This window comes from Pan paniscus, chromosome 10, assembly GCF_029289425.2.
Source record: "Pan paniscus chromosome 10, NHGRI_mPanPan1-v2.0_pri, whole genome shotgun sequence".
Taxonomy (NCBI): Eukaryota; Metazoa; Chordata; class Mammalia; order Primates; family Hominidae; genus Pan; species Pan paniscus.
Window position 1 is genome coordinate 13,957,302 of NC_073259.2, and position 6,770 is coordinate 13,964,071.

The 6,770-nt window shown below is 44.7% G+C and overlaps 1 pseudogene; it reads right to left on the reverse strand.

Moving 5' to 3' along the window:
* Positions 1-242: 242 nt before the first annotated feature.
* LOC103784453 (olfactory receptor 7E24-like) lies at positions 243-6,246 on the reverse strand (annotated as a pseudogene).
* Positions 6,247-6,770: the final 524 nt, after the last annotated feature.

Here is a 6,770-nt window from a genome sequence, read left to right on the forward strand (position 1 = left end):
TAGAAGTGAGGACATGAAATATTTGTCATTCTGTGCCTGGCTTCTTTCATTTAATATACAGACCTGCAATCTCATCCATTTTGTCTGCAGCAGAGAGGATGTTCTTCCATTTTAGGCTGAATAATACTTCCTTGGGTGTGTATACCACAGTTTCTTCATTGAAACAAATTTCTAAAGAGCACATATTTTAAAAGACTCGGAGTGTGAAACTTCAGGGATACCGTGCCTATTTTATTCTTTTCTATTTCCCATCTTATGTATATGCAAGTGTATAACAAAGCAGCAATTGATGTGTGTATAAATCTATAACTTCAACAAATGTAAAATGTAAATGCTAAGTGGTGGCTGGGCATGGTCGCTCATGCCTGTAATCCCAGCACTTTGGAAGGCGGAAGCGGGCGGATCACCTGAGGTCGGGAGTTCAAGACCAGCCTGACCAAAATGGAGAAACACTGTCTCTATTAACAATACAAAAAAAATAAATAAATAAATTAGGCAGGCATGGTAGCGCATGCCTGTAATCCCAGCTACTTGGAAGGCTGAGAGAGGAGAATTGCTTGAATACGGGAGGCAGAGGTTGCAGTGAGCTGAGATCGTGCCATTGAACTCCAGCCTGGGCAACAAGAGTGAAACTCTGACTCAAAAAATAAGGAAAAGAAAGAAATAGAAAATGCGAAATGGTAAGAAAAAACAGCACAATAAACATTTGTATGGTGTTGATGGACAATGCATTTGAAGATAATATTTGAGGAAATCATATTACAATTAATTTATGTTCTTACTTATTGGAGCTTGATGCCTCTAAAAACTTCATCATTGGAACCACCGCTGGTGCTTTAAAAGAAAAAAAAAAGAATCCGCATACTCACACAGGTGCAAGGAAATCAGAATCTCAGGTATTGAGACCCATACCTCATCATCTGTAAGCTCCCCAGGTGATTTGACTCAAAGCCAAGATTGAGGAACAGCGACATGGATCTCTCCACAGAATCTGCCTAAATAGATTCTCTAGAACCAGTTTATAAAGAAATTCCACATGAACTGTGGAAGAGGATATGAATTTGATGTACAGAATGTCATCACTTAACATCTTTGAAAGTCTCTTGGAAACTTCACCTTGAAGCAAAATTATGTATAGTGAAACCACTTACTTTTCATCAACAGTATAACTACACAACTTTGAACAACCAATGGTGTTGGAGGACCTCCTGTACATTGTTTCCATAAAGTCAGTTTTCAGGGAATTCCAAAACGAAGTGAGGACTTCGTGTATATAAAAAGATGGTTGTGAATCCACCTGGATGACAGGGTTATTGCTCAGAAACTAAAAGAGGCCGCCTAGGTATAGAGGATCCTGTCATGAGGTTTCTGCTAAACCAAGGATCCCAGAATCCTCACCTGTTCCAGTTAAAGGCATAACGAAGAAAGCAATATTCACAAAGGAAATGTGGAAAGGAATAAAAGCCATCACGCCACAAAAATAATGTGACTAAGGGGCAGGATTTGCAGATGTAGAGATTTAATGCAATTGCCCTTTCTCACCCACACAAGAAAAAGGATGGAACAGATCATGAGATTCCACTGTTCTGCCTCGCAGCCTCCGCAGGGCACTTTATATGTCCCTGTTTCTCAGGCTGCAGATGAAAAGGTTCAGCATGGGGGTGACCACAGCGTACATCACTGACGCCACCACACCATTCCTGGGGGGTGGTGACACAGCTGAAGCCAGGTACATGCCAATGCCTGTTCCATGAAATCAGCAAACAACTGCTAGGTGAGAGCCACAGGTGGAGAAAGCTTTATACTTCCAATCTGACGATGACATCCTTAGAATGGAAGGGACAATTTTATAGTAACACAAAAGGATCCCTGAAATGGGAAGAAAACCAAACATAGTACTATCGAAATATATGAATATGCTATTGATGACGCTGTCAGAACAGGCAAGTTTGAGAATTTGAGAGGGGTCACAGACAGAATTAGAGATTTCCACATTCTTGATGATGGTGAATTGTAACACAATCCAACTGTGCAGCTGGGAATCCAACAGGCTAAGGAAGAAGGACACCAAAGCGAAGAAGACACAGAGGTGAGGATTCACGATGACTGGGTAGTGCAGAGGGCGACAGATGGCTACAAAGCCGTCATAGGCCATCACTGTCAGGAGCATGCCTTCTATACATGCAAAAAGGATGAAGAAAGACATCTGTGTCAGGCAGACTGAGTGAGAGATGACTCTGCTACGTGACTGCATGTCCACAATCATCTTGGGAACTGTGGCCGAGGTGAAACCGATGTCAGCCCAGCACAGGTTGGAGAGGAAGAAGTACATGGGGGTGTGGAGGGGAGAGTCAGAGCTGACAGCCAGGATGCTGAGCAGGTTCCTCAGCACCGTGACCAGATACATGGACAGGGACAGGGACAGCAAAGCGAGGACCGGCTGCAGTTCTGGATCCTCTGAGAGTCCCAGGAGGAGGAATTCTCAGACACCTGTGAGATTCCGTGGCTCTGTGTGTCTTGGACACCTTGAGAAGGAAAGAGGATTGCAAAAGAAAAGATAAAAACCAGCCCTTAATGTTGGATGCAAGCAATTCACAAGGAACATCTTGACACTTGTGGACCATACACCGCCAGCAATGTTTCTCAGTTGTGACAATTCCAAAAATCTCAGAATTTTTACGTGATTTACTTTTTAGCTATACGAGGCTTTCTGTACATACTACTTTAGAGAAAATCCACTGAAGAATATTAGAAGACCAAAACGTCATATATAACAAATCCGTGATCTCAGTAAAATACGGCCTACTCTTTTCAGAAAAAATACAATGAATGAAAATGTCCTTCTCTCTTTCAGAAAAAGATCTCAGTCTAATTGAAAGAAATTAAGAAGCCGTGAAATACACTCTACTTTATTCTGACACCGTGCTACAACTTCCATTGATGTAGAACATGTAAAAGGACGACACGAGAGCTAGGACCCCATTATCTGAAAACGAAATCGAACCTTATAGTTCTCAATCGGAAGACCTTTCCACATGCCTGTTACTTTTCATATTTATTATCATCCTTCAGTTTTCTGACATCACTTCTTCATAAAAGTACACGCACACTCAAAAATGGGAGCTGTGTTTCCAAATGAATTGAATCTGTAACTCTTGGCCCAGCACCATGGCTCACAACTGTAATCTCAGCACTGTGGGTGGCCGAGGCTGATGGATCACCTGAGGTCACGAGTTCCAGACCAGCCTGGCCAACGTGGGGAAACCCCGCCTCCAGTGAAAATAAAAAAAAATTAGCCAGGCGTGGTGGCGGGTAACCCTAGCTACTCGGGAGGCTGAAGCAGGAGAATCCCTTAGAACATGGAAGGCAGAGATTGGACACCCTGTGATAGCATTTTTGATATCCTAGGGAGATATTGCTCCTGACAGTAGAGTGGGCGTACACCCTGTGATATTATTTGTAATATCCTAGAAAGATATTGCTCCTAATATCTCGGTGGCTCTACACCCTGTGATCTTAATTGTAAAATGCTACAGAGATATTCCTCCTAATAATACAGTGGGTGTACACCCTGTGATATTATTCATAATATATTACACAGATATGACTCGTGATATCAGTGAGTGTACACCATGTTTGTACACCCTGTGATCTTATTTGTAACAACTTTGAATAATATTACAGCTAATATCAAAGTGGGTGTACACCCTGCGATGTTATTTGTTATCTACTAGGTAGATATTGCTCCTAATATCACAGTGAGTGTACATCATGTGTGTACAGACTGTGAAATTATTCATAATACCCTAGGAAGATATTACTCCTCATATTACAGTGGGTGTACACTGTGAGTGATTTTTTTTCTAATATCCAGCGGGGGAGAGGATGATATTGCTTCCAATATCACAGAAGGTGTACACCCCCCTGTGATATTGTTCCTAATATCCAGGGAAGGAGAGGATGACATTATTCGCAATATCACTAGGGGTGTACCACCTCCCGCCGGGATATTGTTCTTAATATCCGGAGGTGGAGAGAATCATGTTACTCCCAATATCACAGGGGGTGTGCACCACCCCTGTTTGTAAACGTCCCCTGTGATATTGTTCCAAATGGCCTGTGAAAGCGTAAACATGACTCCCATTATCGCGGGGGGTGTTCAGCCCTGATGATATTGTTTTCTAACTTCCAGAGAAGGAGACTATGTTATTACTCCCAATATCGCAGGGGTTGTACAACCTTTTGTGTTTTTGTGCCCAATATCCAGCAAAATAGAGGATGATATTACTCTCAATGTTGAAGAAAACGTGTACCCGCGCTGTGGTATCTTTCCCAGTATCCAGGTGGGGACAGGATCCTATTACTTCCAATGTCGCAGGATGTGTACACCCCCTCTGTGATCTCGTTGCTAACATCCAGGTTTCGGGAGAACGACATTACTGCCAATATCGCAGGGGAAGCACACGCCCCCGTCACCTTGTTAGTCATTTCCTGGGTGGAGAGGATGATCTTACTCCCAATATCGCAGGGGGTGTACAAACCCTTGTGAAAATCTTCATATATTCAGAGAGAGAGAGGATGATATTACTCCCAGTACCACAGGGGGTTTCCAGAGCCCTGTGATACTCTTCCTAATATCCACAGGGAGAGAGGATGATATGACTCCCAATATCGCAGGGGGTGTACACAACCCTGTGATATTGTTCCTAACATCCAGAGCGAAAGAAGATGATATGACTCTCAATATCGCAGAGGGTGTACACCCCTCCTGTAATATTGTTCTGAATACCCTGGGAGGGAGAGGATAAGGTTACGTTGAATATCGCAGGGAATGTACACCCTCCCCCTCTGATACCCTTCCTAGTATCCAGGGGGAGAGAGGAAAATTTCACTCCCAATATCGCAGAGGCAGTACACCCCACCTGTGATGTTGTTCCCAATATGCAAGGGGGGACAGGATGATACTACTCTCAATATCACAGGGCTGTTCACATCCCCAGTGACATTTTTTCCTAATATCTAGGGGAGAGACAATTCTATGACAGCAAAGGTCGCAGGGTCTGTACATCCCTTCCTCATATTATTCCTAATATCCAGGGGGGAAGAGGATGATATCAAATATGAAAGGGGGTGTACATCCCCCACCACTACGATATTGTTCTTAATAATCGTGAGGGGAGATGATATTACTCCAAATATCGCAGGGATTGTTCACAACCCCCTGTGATATTGTTTCTGATATCCGGGGGGGGGAGAAAATCATCTTACTGCCAATATTGTAGGTGGTGTGTACCCCACCTGAAATATGGCACCGAATATCCAAAGAGGGAGAGGATGGTATTCATACCAATATCGAAGTGTGTGTACACGCCCCTTGTGATATGGTCTTTAATATCCAGTGGGCGGGAGGATGATATTCGTCCCAACATCCCAGAGGCTGTACACTACACCTGTGATATTGACCCTAACTTCCAGAGGGGAGAGGGTGGTATCACTCCCAGTATCTCAGAAGTTGTACATCCCCCGTGATATTCGTCATATCCAGGGAGGCGCAAGATGACATTCCATTGAATTTCGCGACAGGCGTACACGCACACTGTGATATTGTTCCTAATATCCAAGAAGGGAGAGGATGATATTACTCCCAATAAAGCAGTGGGTGTACATCACCCCTGTGTTACTGTCTCTAATATCCGGGGCCGGGGGAGGGAGGGAGAGGATAATATTCTCTCAAATTGAGCAGGTGGTTTGACGCCCCTTGCTGTGTTGTTTTAAATATCCAGCGGGGAAGACAATAGTACTGTTTTTGATAGTCCGATTCATCCGCTCCATCTTTCCGGAACTCTGAGGCCGGGAGGCGGCATGCAGTTTCCGTGTGATCCCCAATACCTTTGCTGTCTTCTGTACCAAGGCAGCCAAAAACGCAGGCCCGTTGTCTGAGCCAATCCATAAGGGCGGTCGAAATCTAGGAATCACATCTCGAAGAAGCACAGGGGTTACTTCACGAACTTTCTTAGTTCGTGTTGGATAGGCCTCCACCCACCCAGAGTAGGTACGCCCAAGAACTAGTACATACTTGTTACCTCCACACTTTGGCGTCTCTGTGAAGTCCACCTGGAGACCTTCAAAGGGGGCTGCTCCATAAGCTCGTATGCCGGGCGGAACGGCTGCACCTTGCCTCGCGTCATGCTGTCGGCAGGTAACACACCGCTGCCTCACCGTTTTGGCAAGGGCTGACCAAGGCATGATGTAGAAATACCGGCCTAACAACTTTTCCAGTGACTCCTGACCTCGATGGGTGGTTTCTTGCACAGCCAGTACAACTGCAGCTCCTAGCAGCTATGGCACAGCTTCTCTCCCTTCTGGTAACCGAGTCCATCCTTCCTCCATCACTTGTCCTTCCCTCTACCTGGAGAAAGTCCTTTTCTTCTTTAGAAGAAGCAGGTCCAAGATTAGGTGCTTGAGGGAGCACTGATGCCCAGAAGGGGGCAGATGCTACTTTTCGAGCCTCTGAGTCAGCGCGGGGATTCCCCAAACCCAGCAAGGTGGAAGCTCGCTGGTGTCCTCTGCAATGCCTAAGTGCCACCTTGTGGGGTCTCCATACTGCTTCTAATCATTGCAAGATTTCTTGTTGATATTTTCTGTCTTTTCCCCCAGAGTTCAATAGGCCCTTTCCTTCCATCACGCTCCATGCACTTGAAGGGTTAAAAAGACATACCGAGAATCAGTGTAAATGTTGACAGTCTCACCCTCACTGAGTTCTAAGGCCC